We start from the raw sequence: 20903 nt of genomic DNA, 5'->3' as shown, positions 1-20903 counted from the left end.
TTGGCGCATCTATGTGTGACAACACTTGTTGATTGATTACTGTATATTCATACAAGATAACACTAAATGAAACACACACATCCGCATTTCTGACACAGGGTAAAAAGTCTGAGCTCAATAATGTGTAATGTCTTATTATTAACAAATGCTACCATTTGATCATTTTGCTTACGATTACTCGTGTAAGTTTTCAAACCGCCATTCTGACATTTGACTGATAATGAATACACATTATTGTCTGCATGTAATAGCTTTAGAGTCTTGAACTGGCTTGGTGGAATAACGTAAATACTTGCCAAGGCTTTTCTCCTAATCCATTAAAATGCTGGCGTATATGGGGTGTTGTGGAAAGTGTACCAATCTGTCACACACTGTTAGAGTATCCCCCTCTAGCCATCCAACGAGTTCCATCCTGGGCCTGTGAATCAGTGTTCACCACTAGGCTAGCAGGGTGACTGCTGGGTAGTCGCGTGGGGCATGTATCGCTGGCATATACACTATAAAATGTTTTCCTGGCGTGCCTATTGTTACTCAGGAATCCTTTTATCTGTAGACTATCCATTATATATCAAAGAGTACGTTTTGCTGTGTGTTTATTTCCAGAACGCTATCGAAAATGCTCCACACTACGATAGCGTAGCTGCTAGGTTTCTTTCAAACTTTACATCAGCTCATAAATTCCCACTCCTCAATATGTTAACATGGCCTGATGATACGTTGTCAGGTTTTAGGTCGAAGGCCAGTGGCGTGTAGCTGTGGGCATAGTCATTGCATGGGAATGCAACTGCCACATCCCGTGTACTCCCTGATTATGTTTGGAATTCCAATGTTAGGTGTGTATGCTTTGGCTCGGATCAAAACACAATCCTTATGGAACACTGCATAGTTCATGTTACAGTGTTTGAAGTCAAAGGGGTTTCAAGCATATGTGCCTGTGGGTGACACTCTTTCAACAATCCCATTGATTATTATTTTTGGTAGCTGCCCCAGGAACAGGTTGTCTTGACTGGTACCCCAGCTACTGGTAGGCATAATGAAGACTTTGAGGGCTACCCATCAACTGGATACTTCAGGTTAGATAATTGAAAAGCCACTGTATGTGCTAATCTAACAGTTGGGGAGACGCTCACACATTTAACAAACAAAATAGCTGATTTGATGACTAGCTTGTATAGTTCGGCATCCCCACTGAGAGAAAGCATCCGTGCTTTGGGATAGTTTCACTTTAAGGTCAACACCATATCAACAGTTTATCCTGAAAGAAAAGGTCCAAATGTAGATGTCCTATTAAATCAAATGTTCTACTGAGCGTGGCATAGCGGCTCGCTTCACAAACCCTGTGTTGTCACAATCCAGAGCAGTGGCGTCGAACTGTCCTGCAGTGTCTCAGTGAAAGAGAAAGACAGAGCTGGTTTTCCAAGGCATCGGGCCATCATTTAATATGCTCTCTATATATGCCCTGCCGGACTACATATTATCACTCTGTGTTATCATTTGATCGCCCAGTGTTATGTCCACCTGGTTGAACATTGTAGCTATGGGGTATGCAATCTTAGCCACTCGTGCACTAGCTGCGTCTGCATTTGTTATTTTACAAGTTAGCTGCAGCCATGTGCAGTTGAAATTCAGATACATGCTGATCGACTCTGATACAAAGAATTCTATGGGGGCTAGCAGCGATAGCTGTGCCTGGGGTGACACCTCCATGAAAAAATTACCTTCTCGATGCTGGTTGGGTCAGGGGTACGTTCAAGAGATCAAAATCCAATTTCACATACTCTCTGGAGGAACCATGTAAGAAGGCCTTGTGTGTTTTAGGGCTAATGCGCTTCTTCTTAGTCTGATGAATGTGTCGGGCCCTTGAGCTTAGGTTTTGGAGGGCCGAGTAGATGTGATGTGGACCTCTCCCACGAGGTCTATACATGAAGCCTGATCCATCCTGCCCCTCATTTTCTTTGGTGAGATGATTGGCACAGCTATTGTCACACTCCCCATGACATCTTTTGCAATACTGGTGGCAGCCGTTTTCATGTGTGGTTTAGCTAATTCAAAGCCGCGGTGTAGGAAGGTAATTGTGTCTCAAAAGAGACTTCTAAAGATACTGTCGAGCCCTGCTACGTACATAATGGGGATCCCACTAAACTCTAGCTGATCGCTGTAGCTGGCCTGGGTCCTGTAATATTCCGTATAACCATGCAGAGTTTTCCAAATGATCCTAGCAGCCACTACTTATGAGTATTGAAGTTGGGTTTTGACAGTAATTAGCAAATAAATCATGTCTTTTTCCCAGACACCTTGAATCACCAAGTAAGGTTTTCATGATTTTGCAACTGGTAGTGCTTGGATTAAGCACTGTATATGTGAATACTAATCTGTCCTGATGAAGGCCCGTTTAAAATACTAAGAGGAAAGTTGTTGGATGGATGTATCCATGTGAGGGGCCGAAACACATTGCGTAGACCTGCACTCTATAGTTAATATCCTTGTTTGAGTTTGAGAGTTGCGAGATACAATAGATGGCAGCCCACCGCTGTATAATCATGTAGATTTGTTGACTTGTCGAAATTGAGACAGACCAATTTTTATAAAAGTCTAGAAACTCTTCACTGGCATTTTGGGCTTGGTTTCAGATTAAAATGGGATTTTGCCTTTTCTCCCCTATTGCGAACTGAGTATTAGCTGCATTTATGGAATAGAAATTATTTGCACTTCATACTAATCCCATTTGCACAATTTTGCAATGTGTTGTATGTTTTACTATGCTTGCACAACATTGTTGGTGTATTAAGAAGAAATATATAGTTATGTAAAGGTTTGTTGATATTTATCTGTTGTCATATGCTGTAATAAAGTTGTTTTTAGAAGAGTAGGCCTAGGTTTCATGCAGTTATAAGTTGTCTGCATAGTTTCACATGTCCCTGAATGGTCCCTGAATGAATGGTGTAAAAGGAAGGGGTATCCTGCTCCACATCTGTGTTTTTCCTCCATATTCCAAACAAGCCCTGGGTCCCCCTAGTTTTTCACCATGGACATTGTAACATTGTTATATTAATCTTTGAGCCTCAGCGGTCGGAGGAGCAACCACAGTCACATTTTTCCATATTTAAATGATACAAACTGCCCTTGGTCGTATTTTATCTGAATTTTGATGGTGTCGAAATGTTTTTATAGGCACAGGGACATAAACAGGCTTGCTGTTTTGAATGTTTACAATACCATTGTGTTGCACTGTCCCCAGTATGCTACACAGTCTACTCATTGAAAACCTGACACATGATTCTGATCCTTGAAGAAAAATGTTCCTCTGATGCGGGTCTAGATGCAACACTGTGTCCCCATACTCTCGAATGGTTTATATGCTTGTTTTTGATGACTGACAAGATCCTGTATATCTGGGCAGTACCCAGTCAGCGAACCGTCCAGTGAAAGCCTTGCCAGGTTTTTTCATTTTATGATAAACCTGGTGTCCCTACTAACTAAAGTATTCCAAATGTACAGGGTTGGCCGACTTCACAGTGAAGTTGGATATTTTGTTCTCTGGGAATGCGTTGCTGGGGAGCATAATGTAAAAAGGTATAGGCTCCATGACTTTCCCGCTATACAGCAATGGCCTCTAGAAAGCTGCCACCCACACAACTGTTGAATTTTACAGCCCACCCCAGCCAGTTCACTAGATATTGTTTCCTATACCCTTGTTCTTTACTAGAGATGTCTTTTTCTACTCTACAAACTCTGTTTTGGTCTTCGCTGACTTTTCAGATCTCCCCCCCTATGAAAAACACCTTGAACAGCTACCCCTAATTAATCGATTAGTCTGTATATATAAAGACCTTCACAGAGAGCCACTCCATCTATGATAAATATCTTGTGAGTGTAGTTCTGCTCATACCCCTTTGTAAAGACGGCCTTGAGTTTCAAGATCCGTACATGATCACTCTTTTTAAGTTGAGTTCTTGCCTCCTTTTCAAAAAGTTTTTTGGAATAAAGGTTTTTCAAGATCTCCAAGGAATTCTGGGGTGTTGCCTCTACGGGTGTTGTTTTAATAGAGCTATGAAGTGTGTTATTATACACATTTATAAATGTGGATAACACCTACACATAGCTACAGGTGTTTTTAGCTGCGAAGAAATGCCAGACCTGTGTTTTAAAAGTGTGTATGAAAATGTTCGACAATGGAGGCTTTAACTTTGGGATGGGTTATGAAATGGTGCACCCTGTGTTGTTTAAGAAGGATCTGTAACCGTTCATTTAGAAACTCCTTACCAATGCCTGTCTGTGCTTTAGCAGGTACTCGTCCACTGTTAAATATGCATTTTAAAGCCGCCACTACACTGGGTCCCATCTTGTCTTTTAAAGCATCAACATAGGCGTATTTTGATAGGACATCGATGATGGGTAGAATATATCTAAACCCATCATTGTCTCCATGGAAGTGGCTCATAGCCATAAGATCAGACTGCCACTGTTGATTGATATCAAATACCATGGTTATTCATTTATACGTTTTTTCGGACCTGCTTGTGTTATGCGTAGGGGTCCTGATCCGATAGCCACGTCCTGACAGCACTCCTTCACATATTCTCACCATCAGTTCTCAGTTTATGATACAATCGATCAACACCTCCATAACTACCAAAACGCCCTTCACTGTAATGTATTTTGGACAGATTTACACTGCACATGTTCACCACATAAATGTTGGCCATAAAGACACCACTGCATTTTACAAACAGTGTTTTATTCACATTTACAACATCAGATTTTCTAATTACATTTAATATCTGGGGTTGTTTGCTGCTGCATAGTTATCAAATGTGCTACAAATTCTGCAGTACGCTCAATTACTTCATACACAATCTGCCATTCACTGTGGCGATAAGCAATCCTTCACAGTATAGCGGTGGCTGATAGAAGTTCATAAAGCTCTCTATACAACAGCCAATATCCTATAAAGGATAGGAAATAAGGTTGCATGTCGTACATGTAGAGCTTCAATGAAACATCCACAGGCAGCCTCAAATCATTGAAACCCCCTTGTAGCAATTTCACCAGTAGATGTCCATTGTAGGGTGGCATCTGTTGAAATATATGTTCGCAATACATAGAACATTGTTACATTGACGTTTGTATACCTGAGGTGGTGTTTGTAGATAACACAACATCCTTGGGGATATACTGCCTAGATGCTCTTTAAGGAAAACCAACATTAATAGCTGTACACATCCACTAGTGGGTTTCACATAAAATGAGCAGCTTCTCAACAGGGGTTTATTTTTTATTTTCTGCAAATAAGCGTACATACATGTAAATTATCTACATTCTCAATCTTCATAGGTCAGTTTATGAGGTGCCATGTAGATTTCTCTGAGGTAATAGCTTAAATATACTTTATCCTCCCCCACTTGCGAGCAGTTTTCACAATCATACTTCTAACACATAGCAGACATCCCTGTCTAAACTGCTTCATTTTAAAAGGGGCTTACATGCCACTTGTATAACCAAAAACGTTTTAGACTTGCGTTGTTAGCTGGGTTGACAGCTGTATTAGACACATCATTTGCACAAGAAGTTTAGGGCTGTGTATACGATATTTGCAAACATTCATGAGCTGCCTGCTGCGGATCGTCAATTGTATGCCCATCGTACCAATTGTAAAAAAAAAGTGTTGTTTTAAACATGTTTTCACCACTATAGCTGTGAGGCCCTAAATGCCTATGATATCAGCCCAGGTCACAATGACTGCATCGTCTTTAACACTATTGGTCTTCATTATCAAGATACATTGCTTACACAACCGTGGCAAACTAGTGGGTCCAGAAGAAACATATTGGGGGAACATGTACAGTGGCCATGGCAAGTGGCCTGGTAGTGTTTTAAAATATACAGTGGGCACGGCCAAAGGCCGTGCTCCATGATGTGCTGGGCCAGAGGCACTGGCTAGTGGGTCCCAAAGACATGTATAGTTACCATGGCCGAAGGCTGTGACCACTTAGTGGGACCATAAGGAGCATATTGGGGGAACATGTACAGTGGAAACGGCCAAAGGCTGTGACTCCTAAAGAAACAATGGTATAACAAAACCCTTGATTCACTGAAAAAAACCTTAGTTAAGGTGCAGTTAAGTTGCACAGATTTAACGCAACGAAACCCTTGAAAATTAGTGGATGTGAAGTCATGATCAACCTAACTCGGAGCGTTCCCGTTGCAAATCCCATGAGCAAAAGAAGGGATTCACAATGACATACAAAATGACATGGGGGACATCAACAGGAGCGTGCTGTGTTAAGCTGGTAATGACTTCCCACAGCCGCTGAATTTCAAGGGTTTTGTTGCGTTAAATCTGCACAACTTAACTGCACCTTAAATAAGGATTTTCAGTGCACACATATATACATATATATATATATACATATATATATATTTATTCTTATTCTATCTCAAGTATGCTGTGCTAGTGACACAAGGCATTATTGTGGCAGAGGATGCTCTGTACAACTGAAATCAAATCAAGCATATTACTGCTCGCTTGTTGTTTAGTTTCATTCATTTTCAGAGACAACCAGAGCAGTCAAGGCTTTAACAGTGCATCTTCCTTAGCCTTGTGAATGTTTTATCATCCTGGGAATGGCAGCCATTCAAAAATATGATTGCCCATGGATTTCCACAAACCCATTCTAACAAAATGAGCCCAATTTTCGACACACAAATGCTGTCAATGAAGGCTGAACACCTTTGGCTCTTTTGGGAGCATTTTCTTAAAATACGATGTTGTGAAAATTGCTGCACCTTAACTGGTTTTCTTTTAACTCATGTTTTTTCACCATATATATTATAGTGCCTGCAGTAGCGACCCTGTAGTTATGGTTAAGTTGCTCAACTCATGGAAAGAGCACTTTTTTGGCAGCTTATAACTTCGCCCCCAGACAAATCCTCACCAAACTTTGCAAAGTATGTGGCCCCTACAGAATGATTATATGAAGTTTGGTGTGGTTTTGTCTACGGGGGAAACGTTATAAGGGGGTCCCAAAATGTGTGGAATTCCTCACATGCAATGGAAAAAAATTAGCTTACGCCTACATCCCAAACCTATGATGGATTTTTACCAAATTTACGTCCGGAGCGGTGGCTTGGTACCGACAGCGTGCTTTTGTCAATTTGGTGTAAATCTGTCCAGTACTTTTTTTTAAAACAGTCAAAAAGGAGGTAAGAAAAAAATCATTTGATATCTGGGTACGAATTCACTTCCCGATTCAGAGTCCGTGGACAGCATACATGTCTGCTGATTGGATGGTGAAAAACGTGAGGTCCGTCATATTTTTGGGGAATAAAGATTATATGGAGCTGTTTTTATAAGTGAAAGAAGGGTTTGCAGGTGCTGCTGAGTCTGTGGTCAATCCTTACTTCCTGCAGACATTATATGGATGGCAGGGGGTTCTGGGTGAGTTTTGTAATTTGAAGGTGTATTGTATGTATTTGTTATATGGTTTAATTCAATTGTGGTGGTTGCGGCCGGATTCTTGGGGGACATTGCCATCGGCCCACTGGCAAAACATAGTATAGTAATATGTGTATAGTAATTACTGTAGGGGGTATACAGTATTTGTAATATGGTGGAATTATATCATTAAAGTGTATATGGTATTTATGATTGTAGTACAATTGAGGATAGTGCTCCTTGATGTGTCATCTGCATTTTACACTGTCAACTATTTTATCCTCATTAAACGGTTACATGATACCTTTAGCATTATGGACCAGGCACTGGACTGGCTGATCTGTGTTCCTCACCAACGGCACTTGCCAGCTGCAACTGGACTGTTTGTCCTCCACCACTTCACTGTGTACCTGCAAAGTACCCCACGGTTTTATCCTATGATTGTGGCTTTTCCACATCTATTTCGTTCCTGTGGCTGACTTAATGGTGTTCTTCTTTTCTCATTTCTAGTGTTATGTTAATGACACACAGCTTTCCTTAAACTTCCCTGAATTTATTTCTTTTCCTCGTTTTTTATTCCAGATTGTCTGACCGCCACCGAGGCACTGTGTGCGGCTACCAATCTATGTCACAATGCCAGAAAGATGGAGATCTTATTGTAAAACCTGTGCCCTGTTTTCGTCCTACCCTCTGGCCGCTGTCTTTGGGCCCCCTACTCTCACTAACCTGTTAGGCCAAAAATCTTGGGGTCATTTTTAAGTCCTCTCTCAATTTTACTCCTTACATTTACGAGCTTGGAACGAAATCCCATGCTTTTAGCTTGATTTCCTTACAGGCATTGTACTGTGTCTCACCTTCCCCAGAAGCTAAAGGTCTGTAGATCCCTGGTTCTGTGTAGGCTGGGTTACTCCAACAGCCTCTTCCTTGACCTCCCCTTTGTTGTTTATGCTCCTTTTTCGGCTAATCTAGAATAGGGCTGCAAGACTTATCCTTGATGTCAAGCCCAGGGATCGTATCATTGCAGCCCTAAAATGTGCACATATGTCGATCTTTGTTTCCATAAATACTGCCCTGCTACAGCCCTCTGCTGCTGTAACTCCAATACTCTACTTGTCAAATGTTTTTTGAAACAGTGAGTGGGAGGCATATCTTTCTCTTCGGCTAGTGCCTCAGTTTGGAATGGCCTTCCTGCTCTTCTTATACTTGAGCTGGACTTCCTTAAATTCTGGAAACTTCTGAAAACTCTGCTTTTGTGTTCCTGTTTTACTTAATCCCTTTGCTGCTAACTTATACCACAGCCACTATTACTGTTGCCCTGGTCCCTCAAGAACCTCACAGGTTGGAGGTGCTACATCTAGTCCACAACAGTACACCCCCACCCTTTCAGCACTGCCCTTGCGGGTCTACCACCTAGCAGCTTTGTACCACTCCTACAGCAGGTTAGTGGTGTCGCACCTTGGCATGTGTTGGCACTTTCCTTCTGGGCTCCTATCAGCACTTGGTAATCTGTACTCCTTTTTCCATTCATGCACTTGTTTTACTGCACAATACATATGGTTATTTATAACAGCAGTGTGTACAATCTTTTTGGATAAGCAAAGGAAATGCATATGCAAAAGATGTGTTGAACATTTTTAAGTGGCAGTTGGTGTGTGGAAGTTTAATATGTTGATAGGGTTATATGTAGAGTTTTTTAACTGGTGGATTTATGTGTGACTGTAAGCAAGCAATGAGGGAGTGTTACAAACATAACAGTAAAAAGGGTTGAAGGGCTGTCTTCTGTGATTGTGTGCTCATGCAATCTGTGTTTTTTAAATAATACATGGCATGGAGAGGGGAGTGCAAAGACCACGAATAGTCATAAAGGTCCATGGATTATGGTCCTTATTGTATACTAGACAAAATTGTTTCTGTGCTTTTTTCTTTTCCTCTAGTTTATAATTGTCCATTATTGCCATTAGCATAGTGTAAAATGCTAATGGGAAAGCTGGAAAAACGTATTGATTCTAACTACTTCACTGAAAAATGTGAAAGTACCTGGAATCTATAAGCTTATTTTGTTTACTTCTATTTTTCAACTGTGAAAGGAGGCTCCTAAAGGTTATTTTTTTGTGTTTTTGATTTTTGATTTTTTTACAGGAGAGGTTAGGAAGTAAGGTGGGGAGGGAAATAAGGGAAGGGACACCAACCACAGATTTGGTGGGGCAGGTGTACAGTGGAAGATGTTGGGCGTGCATTCAATCTAAGGTAGGGGGCAGTGTTTCTCATGCTCCTTGATTACAGCCTCAAAAGCACTTCGAAACTGCTCCCCTCTGCAGAGTGGTGTGTTGCAGTATATACATAGTACTGTTGTCTTGTAAAGATATGGATCAACAGCCTATTTTATGGCTTGCAAGGTAGCTCATGGGATTTTGTGCCCCACAGAAGTAGTCTGTCTGGTGGCAGTATTGGTTGAGGAAGAGGAGGTAGAGGAAGACAGTGTCCTCCTTGCTGAAAAAGGAACAGCCTTTCTGAGAGCATTCCAGTGGTTGGATTTGGTGTGGCCGCGTATAGAGGTGGTTGCGTCGGAGTACTACCCAGGTTGTCTGCGACCAAGCACAACGTTGCACTCAGTGCATTTCACCTTGGTAGCCTTAACCTTTGGTACTCCCCAATGGTGGGAAAGAACTGCCACACCCATGATTCTCACTGGGTGCTGGAGGTAGGTAGTTCCTCTATCTCATTTTACTGGTCCTTTTGATCGTTTTCTGCATTATTGCACTTTTTCTGTTGTCAAGCCCTCCACCGTGGTGGTGGTGGCTCCTGAGGAGGAGAGATGGTAATAGTGGATGCCATGTTTGAAGATAAATAGCAGTTGTGATAATATTTTTGCAAGTATGTGCTCCATTCTAGATTGCAAATAGATAAGTAAGAATAGGTGTAGAAGATGTCCAAAGGTACATTTTTAGCTTGAAACTTCCTAGACCAGCTAAAAATTCAGTTTCAAACTGTTTGCGAAGCACGGACCTGTCCGCGGAGCGCCGAACGGTTTGCAAACACGTCTTCATGCGATGCCCGCGTGGTTACATGACACTGTCCCGAAAGTCAGCGATGCCATTAGACGTTTGCGAATATTGGCAAACACAAAAACAGTGGAAAAACTTTATAGTAGTGTTAAAAATGTTGCTAGGAAGTGGGGAATGGCACAGTTTTAACTTCAAATGTTCTAAATCAGCCGAAAAAAACTGCTATATTGAGGGTAAGTATAATATCAGGAAGCTGAAGCAAATTAGGGTGCACTGGTAAAAACCCATCAAATTCCATGAAAAAGCTTTTTTAAATGGAGGTTATGGTTAAGTTGCACTAATAAAAACCTATCAAATTCAATTACAAAACGTGCTTATGGACATTATGGTTCCAAGTAAAACCGATAAAAAACCCAGAAATTCACCAGTTATGGCAAGTTAAGCACCATAACTCGCGCCACCAGCGTGCACTGCTAACACAACAACAAGAACAAAGATGACATCACAAATGCAATCCTCAGGAAGGTAGTCTATACAGGTATTGCTGATTGGTATCAAGCGAGGGTGGAAAACAAGCTCCTCGAACCCCCCCTCCAGTGTAAGGATATACATATATATATATATATATATATATGCAATCCGACGAAGCCCAGTTTGGAAAGAAACTCGTTATTGTGAGTTTTTACCCGGGTGTACTCTCGGCTGTCCACACATCTAAAGAATAAAGGATGTTTTACAATGGAAAAAGCTTGAAGGTGTGGCGTATTTCTTGGAGCGAAAATGGAGGAGTGTCACTGTGAACCGCTATCCTGCAGTTTGTTTTTTGCCTTTCATACATATATATATATACACACACACACACACACATTATAGTGCAGTGGTCACAGCACTATAGTTCAGTATTGAGATACATAGGAAATCCCAGAAATTAATTGCTGATAATTTTTGACTCGTATGACGGATAAAGCTCTGAAATTTTGCAGACCAAATTGTACTGAACTCACTCCCCCAGACTGGACGTTTTGGGTAAGATCCATTTAACAATAAAGAAGTTATTAAGAAAATAAAAAAGAAAATGCATTTTCGTCCTAGTCCCCATTAATTTTCCCATAGACAAAAAAAAGCACATTTTTGCTCGAGCAGACAGCGGAGACCGCTGGACAGAATTTGACCAGGTAAGAAACAACTTGGGCAGAAAGTGTTGACTTGATTTCCGGGGCCGTGTGGGGTGGGGCGTTGGTTGGGTTTATTGTGTCCAGTAGTTTTTTTTAAAATATTTGACGGAGAAGGGGGTGCCCCTTTGCTCCCAAAATTATAGGTGCATCTCCCATAGTGCATTGCAGCAGAAAGGCTTTTCTGAAATGAAAGCCACCATTTTTTTGGCTCGATGCCAGAGATATTTGCGAATATTCAGGGTAATATGGGAGGTTATCTAAAAACGAAAAGTTACAAAGATGTCATTTGGAGGAGGAAAATGGATGAAATGGCATCAGGCTAAAGGTGCTGGGTACCAAGTCCAGAGCTCGACTGGTTTCTCATATTCGAGGCCACTTCATCTACTAAACCCCTGTTCCCACTGGTGCACTTGCCATCCATCGCAGGACCAGACTTCCCACCCATGTGTCCCATGTGACCTGGGGGGTCCCGGGGAGGGGGAGGGGTTGGGCATGCTAAAACCGCTGGTGACACAAACCACTGGATGCAGGCAAGGACCTATCTCTTGGCCTGCAATTTTACACATGGCTATGACTCCTCTGACAGCCTTCATCTCCTAACCCAGCTGATCACTAGGAACACCTTGCTGTAGGCCTCTTCCAACACAGTGTCAGCCATTGTTGTGCACCACTGCTTTAACCCATGTTGCCAAACAATGTAGGGCCTACCTTACAGGAAGTGCCACACACTCAACACATCCCTTGTCTGCTTGTTTAAAGGACCTGTACTGGTACAGTGCAGACTTTTAGACTTCCTGTAAGATGTGCCTTCTACCTCACCTACACCAAAAAATGTTTTCACACTAAGCAAATGAAGACCAATTCCTATGTGCCAGTTATTATCAGGGCCACCAAGCTCACCACAGCCTGGCACTCACCACAGTGGCCCAATGGGCCTGAACAACCCCCTTCTTTGGACCTCACTTACGACCTTTTAGGGTGCCTGGAAAGTGTGTTACTTAACCCTCTCATGCCAAGCCTGTCATCGGCTCATCCCACTTTTCTGGGCTGGACCACTTACCCAAATAGCCCAGAGCGCAATTTAGCCACCTCACAACTCATAGACCCACTTGCCTAAAAGTTCGTTGTAGGCATGCACACACTGCAATGTAGTACTAGATTCCACAGTGGATTTGGATAGCTGTAACAACCTCACACACCATTTGTGGACACTGGCTTCCTACTCCAAATCATGTTGTACAAAATATAGGAGCCCCTGCACCCCACCTTTTATGATGCAAAATGTGTCTTCCAGGCCCAGTAACATGCAATAATTGAATTCTATTTGACTTGTGCACATAGCAGAGAATTAAAAAAAAAGTGCCTCTTAATTTTGTATCATTCATTTATAACAAAAAATATCCAGTAACAAGCATTGCAATACAATACAGTATCACAGAATTGGTCAGCAGTACGCTTTGGATCAAAGGCAGATTTTGTTACATTTCAGAGCCATTCAGCAGTGGAAACTGCTTATGATAGAACATATACAGTTTCATCAAAAATAATCATAGCCTCCGTGTTCCCGTTTTTTCTTGAAGGTGAGAAAAGGACACCTTTCTAAAAGTGCCAAACACTACACCTTTCATGCTCCATATTAATTATTAGGTTTTCAACATTTATCTACCAAGAGCTGCACATTCTTCAACCTAAAAGGGACTCCGAACAGTCACAGAATAAGTACTTTCTCCAATTAGCAAGAGCTGCCTCAAGACACATTAAATTAAGTTAAACTGTTTTAAAATCAATAATCATAACTGTAGACTTCGAATTGACTGGCGACATTTCTAAACTTGCCATTATAGACACTCATCACACCCAGACAATTGCCAAAGACATTCTATTTGGCTGAACCATCATGTTTGTTCTCATGAGAACCATTTATACCGTTGACAATAACCTCTCCAATACCAGGCACTTCAATTCTCCCTGGCTTCCTATAGTTAAGTTCTAACTCTTCACCCTCGTCAGTTATCTAAGATACACACAGCAGCACCGGGATGGTGTTGGGATTGAAAGTGAGAGACCCCCAAATAATGCAGGTAAATCATCCAACAAGTGTCAATAAAAGTACATCCCAGGAGGGAATGAGACCAAGTCCAAGTGAGAGCGATATTAAAGGCTTTTATCTAAAATTGGGGCAAGCAGAATCTATTCTGCTCACGCCAAGAGCGCTCTGCAGAAAACATGTTACATTTTGGTTTTATACATGAAAAGCTTCATCTTTTGGGGAAGGCCTAAGGGGCACAAGAAAAATTGGGATTGGAAACTAAGGGTAGGCACCTACGGGTGCTATAACGTCGGCGATGGCTGATTGGTCAGAGGGCACGTGGTGAGACGACGGGGTGTCCGGGGTCAATCGGTCAGCTTGGCTCATCAGGCTGGCATGATGGGTCGAGGTTTATATTCTTTGTATCATTAGACTCAAATAACATTTTGCCCTTGTGGTCAAACATTTCATCCATTCATTACCATGATTTGTTCATCCAGTGACCTCAGCGGCCTGTATCCTAATACTTTCAAAACATGGTTCAAAGATACATTGTTTATCACTGGTCATAAACACGAATTCACTCGTCAAACACAGTGCATGATCTGTTTAAACAATTCAGGATATACTGGCTAAAGGGTAGGGTCCTTGGGGTCGTTGCAGGGTTTAGGGTGTCCACCTGATGGCACTGAAAGGAATGTTGAATATACGACTGAAAAAGGGCTGGGTCACAAAAGGCACATATCATTGTGGATCTATGTTTTCATTGCAGGTTCAATGATCAAGTGTCCAAATATATATATATATATATATATATATATATATATATATATATATATAAAAATAAAAAAATAAATCTAAATATATTTATTTTTTTTATTTTTTTTTTTTAAACTTTATTTTTAGGTATTTAAACCTCAATACAACTTCACACCCACATTAGGGTGGACTTTAAACTTTGCGCCTTGACCCCGGACCCACCCAGTGTCCACCCCCACACCCCTCCAACATCCCCGCCCCCCAGATACAGCGTCCTCTTTAGCTGCGTGTGAGCTACTTTTAGCTCTCGCTCCAAGGATATGGAAATACCATGGGCCAGCCCTCACCGAGGGGTATCTTCTGAGTCTGAGGAGTCAGATGCGTGATCCTCCACTTCGCCCCTCAAGAACAGTGTCAGTGGTCCCCAGATGTCTGGTGGCCGGGCGTGCAATGGAAGGAGTTTGATGAAGTCTATTTCAACATCTTGGTAATAAAGCATGTCTCTGCGCCATGCTGCGACTGTCGGGGGGGGGGGGGGCCTCGGCCCCAGGCCATGGCAACCCTCCTCCGAGCCAGAGTCAACAGAACCCCAGCCAGTTTTCTTATTGGAGCTGAGAGCAGCCTAGTCATGCCCAACAGGGCTGCTGTATGGCTCGGCTGTATTGGTTCTCCCACGATAGCAGCTGTCGTCTCCAGGACTTGTTTCCAGAAAGGCGTTAGCTCGGGGCACTCCCATGCTAGGTGAACAAAATTTGCTGAGATTGTCCCGCATCTGTTGCATTTCGCTTCTGCGTCTGGGTGATGTTTGTTGGTTTTTGCTGGGGTGTGATATGTTTGATGGAGGAAGTTGAAGTGTATAAGTTTTAAGCGTGAGTTAAGCACCACTTTTTGAGTTTGTTTCAGACTATAAAACCAGTCTTCATCCGATATGTTAACATGCAATGACTTTTCCCATCTAGCTTTTGCACCAGTGATGGTGGGGGTTGTAGTGGGAATGAGGGATTTATAGATCTGTGACACCAGCCTACCTTCGCCTTGTGCTTGGATAACATTATGCAGCAATTGCCAAGTTGGTGGTTGACGCGGGAAGTCTGGCAGCAGCGCCTGAATGGTGTAGCGAGTCCTGAAGTAAAGGAGTACATCCAAAGCAGTGTTGCCCCCTTTATTTTTGGCTTGTTCTGGAGTTAGAAAGCCCTCTTCCGTGAAGAGATCCCCTAGGGTTTGTATGTTCAGTTTGTCAACCCATTGGTGGAACACCGTCTCTGAGGTCAGTGGGACTCCGGGAATAAACTTGACAGGTAGGAGTGGGGAGTACCATGAATGTACTCCGAGTCTCTGGGCCAGAGTCCTCCAGACTTTGTACGTCGTGAGCATTACGTTCATCGTGGAACTGGGAACCGGCGTGTGACTAAGGACGACCGCGGTTAGAAAGTTAGGTGTTGCGAGGGCTCGTTCGACTTGTACATGTGGTCGGGTAGCTTGAGAGGCATACCATTGGCTGAGGAACTGTGCTTGAGCTGCCCAGAAGTATCTCTCAAGGTCCGGCAGCGCCAGTCCCCCATTGGTGACCGGGAGTGTCAGCGTGGTGTACGCCACTCTGGCTGGCTTGCCCGCCCAGAGTAGTTCAAGGACCAGGCTTTTCAATTTTTTCAAGAAGGATTGTTGCAGCAACAGAGGGATATTGTTGAATAGGTATAATAGTTTTGGTAGAATCACCATCTTCACCAGGGAGACCCTTCCCCAGAGGGTTAGTGGAAGAGACTTCCATCGAGAAATCTTGTCTTGCAGAGACTTGACCACCTCTTCGTAATTATCACGAAACACTTCCTGACACTTTAGAGATAGTTGTATGCCGAGGTACCGGACCTTGGAGAATTTCCATGTAAGTTGGAAGTCGTCTGGAAACTGTTTGGTGGCTCGGGTCAGAGGGAATACAATGGATTTTGCCTGGTTGATTTTTAAACCTGACCCTGCTCCAAACTTGATGACTTCCCTCATGACTGGATTCAGATTGTCCTCAGGGTCTCGGATGAACAGTGCAACGTCATCGGCATAGAGAGAGATGATGAGTTTGTGAGGGCCTATAATGAGTCCCCTCTGCTGCCGCTGTTCTCGAAGTTTGGAGGCCAGTGGTTCCATCACCAAGGCGAAAATTAAGGCCGATAGTGGGCAGCCCTGTCTCGTGCCTCGTTGCAGATCTATTAGAGCGGATTTGGCTGTACCCACAATGATACTGGCGCGTGGCTTGGTATAAAGGAGGTAGACAAGGTTGATAAAGCGGGCTCCCAGGCCCATCCTGGTGAGAACCATGAACAGAAACGGCCACTCCACCGAGTCGAATGCCTTTTCGGCGTCGAGAAGAATCGCCACAGCCTGTAGCGAGGGATCCAGTGCGGCGATGACACCGAACATTCTCCTGATTCCAAAAGTCGTGTTGCAGCCAGGTATGAAGCCGGCTTGGTCTGCCAGTACGAGGGCTGGCATCAATGGCATCAACCTCCCCGCCAGCACCTTGGCGAGAATTTTATTGTCAAGATTGAGGAGAGAAATTGGTCGGTAGGATGAACATTCTTCCGGGGGCTTGCCAGGCTTGTACAGCAGAATAACATTGGCTTCACAGGTGGAGGGAGGGAGGTGTCCCCTTTCCAGCGCTTCTCCATATACTTCCGCCAGGAGGGGGTCCAGGGTGCTCGCAAATGACTTGTAAAATTCTCCTGTCAGTCCGTCAGGGCCCGGCGCTTTGGAGCTGGGGAGGGACTTTATGGCTTCTATAATCTCTTCTTGCGTGATCATTTCATTTAAGGGTTCACGGAGAGACTGTTCGACCCAGTAAAGCTCCGTGTCTTCCAGGTACTCCAGTGGGGCGGTTGAAGACTTGTTGAGTTTAGCACTATAGAGATCTTGGTAGAAGATCCGGAACTTCTCTGCTATCTTTTCGTCGGTGTGAACCGACCCACCTAGATTGGTCCGAATCAGTTCTATTTGCGCATGCTTGTTATCAGCTCTGATTAAATTTGCTAGAAGGGCACTAGGTTTTTGACCTTCTCCGTATTGATGGACTTGGCTGTTGCGATTCAGGAATTTGACCTCTCGGTCTGCTGCGAGATTAAATTTTAGCAATTCTTCCTTCAGGGCTACTGTTATTTTGGGATCTGCCCCGTTTGTGGCTTGGCGTTCAAGTACCTTTAGCCTCTCTTCGCTGGTTGTGAGCTCGCGCCTGATGAGCTTTAGGATGCCGTTTTCCTTGGCGTGGCAGATTCCTCTGATAAAGCATTTTAGGGACTCCCAGATTGTGCTTGCGGAGGGGACCGATCCTACGTTGGCTTCGAGAAACACGTTGATCTCCTCCCTTAGTTCAGAGGCAAACACCTCATCTCTTAACGAGCCTGTCTTGAAGCGCCTTCGCTGTAGTGGCGGGGTAGGAGTGGAAGGCGGAAAGCTGAGGAAAAGAGGGGAGTGATCGGAGAGCGTTCTCGGATGTATGCAGCAACGATCACTTGACATTGGACCGCTTGCTGAGACGAAGAAATAGTCGATTCGGGAGCTTGTGTTGTGTACTGGTGAGTGAAATGTGAATTCTCGCGACTCGCCGTTCGAGACCCTCCAAATGTCTAGCATGTTGAAGGCATTGCATATTTCTTTTATTTGGAGTCCCGCTTTGGTAGGAGGTTGTGGAGAAGCTTTCGATCTGTCTCTTACTGGATCCAGTACAGTGTTCATATCCCCACCCCAGATTATGGATGCTGGGTCCTGCATGGAAATCTGGGTAAGCACCCAACCAAAATTGTCTGGGCCATCCGTGTTTGGAGCGTAGGAGTTAACAAAGGTCACTTTCTGGCCTGCTATTATGCCGCTCACTAGGATCGCTCTCCCTTCTGCGTCTTTCGCCGTGCATATCATGCGGAAGCTCATCCTCCTGTGTATGAGAATAGCGACTCCTCTGGAGTAGGTTGAGTAGGAGGAGTAGTATCTGTGACAGCCCCAGCTCTTGGCCCACTGGTGGTCCTTCCCTGGGAGAAGGTGGGTTTCCTGAATCATAGCCACGTCTATTTCGTGACGCCTGAGGTATTGCAGTATTTTCCTGGTTTTAGCTGGAATGTTGCCGCCTCTTATGTTCCATGTTAGAACGTTGAATGGGTCGGGTATATCTTTCTATTTGACCACAGATCTTCACCTGAGGCTAGCCGTGGTGTGGCATCGGGGTGAGTTTTGCTGGAAATGATGCTGAAAAATTGGATCATTGCTTGACAAGACGACACTGGTTTCTGATTGGGAGACGGAGAGCAGGGGGATGATTGAGAACTGGTGGCGCAGAACTTTCCTGATGAACTCTGAGGGCACCGTCCATGGGTAGACCCCAAATGGCCCGTGGCGTTTCTCTCTTTGAGGTGGGCAACCCCCAACTGGCCCACAGGGAGATCCCTCAATAACCAAATAAAACAGAAAGCGAAACATGTGGATGCCATGTCGCTGTGGGTACTGTACCCCCAAGGAACTCAGCTTAAAACAAAAACCAACTGGTCGCTGAGTGAACTTTGGAGAATGAACTGGTGCTGTGCTAGGTGTGCCTGGGGCTTTCCAAGCATCCCTGCCGTGCGTTGTAATCAGTGAGAATTGCACCTGTACTTTTTGCAACTTATTGCGAGTTTGTAAGCCGACTCTGGTCACTCCGGTTTATGGTGGATTCCTGAGATTTCTGTCTCTTTGGGGCCTGGGACGATTGGGGTTCGGATCAGGGCAGCCTATCTGGTCAAGAAACATCGGGCGATTAGAAAAAATGGACCCTCTCCCCTTGCTGTACTCTGAGTCGTGCTGGAAAGAGCATCGAGTAGGGTACTTGATTGGCTCTGAGTCTTTGTTTGATGGCGGTAAAGGATTTCCTCTGGGTTTGTACTGTGGGAGAGAAGTCTGGATAAATATGGATTTTGTCACCATCATGGAGCAGATCTCCTTTCTCTCTAGCTAGGCGGAGGATGGTGTCTCGGTCCTTGTAGTTGAGCAGCCTTGCGATGATTGGCCTAGGCGGAGCGCCGGGGGCAGGTCGGGCAGATGAAATCCTGTGTGCTCTCTCTACTATGAAAACTTGAGACAGTGATTCTCTACTGAAGAGTGATGTGCAGAGTGACTCCACAAACTCCTCCATTCTACCTTGCGGCTGCTGTTCCCTCACCCCGATGATTCTTATGTTATTCCTCCTTGGTCGGCCTTCTAAGTCTTCGCATTTGGCCATTGTCGTTTTCATTTGAGCTTCGAGCTGCGAGACTTTGGTTGAGAGGGCCGAGGCGCCATCATCTAGATTTGACACTCTTTGCTCGACCTCATTTAAACGTTCTGAGTGTGTGTCCATGCGGTGTTGAAGGAGGTCAACTTTGGAGGCGAGGCCGTCCATTTTGTTGTTTAGATTTCCAATGCCAGCTTTCAATTCCAATAGGAGTTCTTTGATTTCAGATGAGTTACCCTCTGATTCCATCAGGGGTGAATTGCTGGTGGCGGGAGTCTGGTCCTCACGCTGAACGGGGGCTTTAGGTGTCCCACCTCCCTCGAAAGTCAACTTCCTCTGGGATTTGTCGTTTTTCCCCATTTCAAATGTGGATCTGGAGATCTTTGTGTGAGTCCAGCTGTACTTTACTGTGCTAGGGGTGTTCCTTGGACTCACCCAGTGGTGATAGGATTTACCCGGCTGGTCCAATTTGGAGGGCTTTCAGTTGTATGGCGAGTTGGTTCCCCTCTCCTGTGCTGTGTTTCGTGCGCTCTGCAGAGCGCTCTGTGGGGACTGTCTTTGGCTGACCTGAGGGGGAGGTTAGCGCTCTTCTGTGATGGCTCAAGCTTCTGCAAACAGACTCCCGCAGGGGAGGTGTTGACACGGGGGGGGAAGTATTGCACAATGAGTTTTCTTTTTATAATGCGCGTTGCTGAAGTCACTGAGACAGGATGGAAAGCGCCGTTGTGTTGGAGCTACTCTTGCCTGGCAGCAGGGTGTGTGCAGAGAGGCCTGAGGGATGCAGTGGAACACTCCACAGGCGAGTTGGGTGTAACTCCTGATATAATGCCAGAGTGGTGGGGGGGAGTGCGCTCTACAAACAAAGAAATGCTGGATTTGTTCCCTCCAAAGCCCTTCACTGGGCTCTCAGTGCGCTGCTCTGAATACCCGTGAAGCAGATGCTACGGAGTGCCACGGGTGACCCCACACTCCTCCCGAAGTGCCTCCGGAGCTCTCCGCGAGCCGAATGGGACCAGCTCCGTGCCGTGACACTCGGAGCCGCGGAAAGGACCCGATATTGGCCTGGCGAGGGGGAGGGTAGGGTGAGGGGCGGGCCGGCTCGGGTAGGCCCAACTCTATCACGGAGCGCGACCTCCCTCGCCCTCCGTACCTGATGTCTCGACTGCTCCCTCCGCCTCACGCCGTCGGTCGCTGAGGAGCCCCGCTGCAGGGGAGCTTCACCGCGGGCACAGCCGCTCCGGGCGACGGGGTGCCTCGCAGGGCGGGGAGCGGGCTCCGG

This window comes from Ambystoma mexicanum, chromosome 7q, assembly GCF_040938575.1.
Source record: "Ambystoma mexicanum isolate Mex_15411 chromosome 7q, UKY_AmexF1_1, whole genome shotgun sequence".
NCBI classification, from domain to species: Eukaryota; Metazoa; Chordata; class Amphibia; order Caudata; family Ambystomatidae; genus Ambystoma; species Ambystoma mexicanum.
This window is presented reverse-complemented; position numbering follows the sequence as displayed.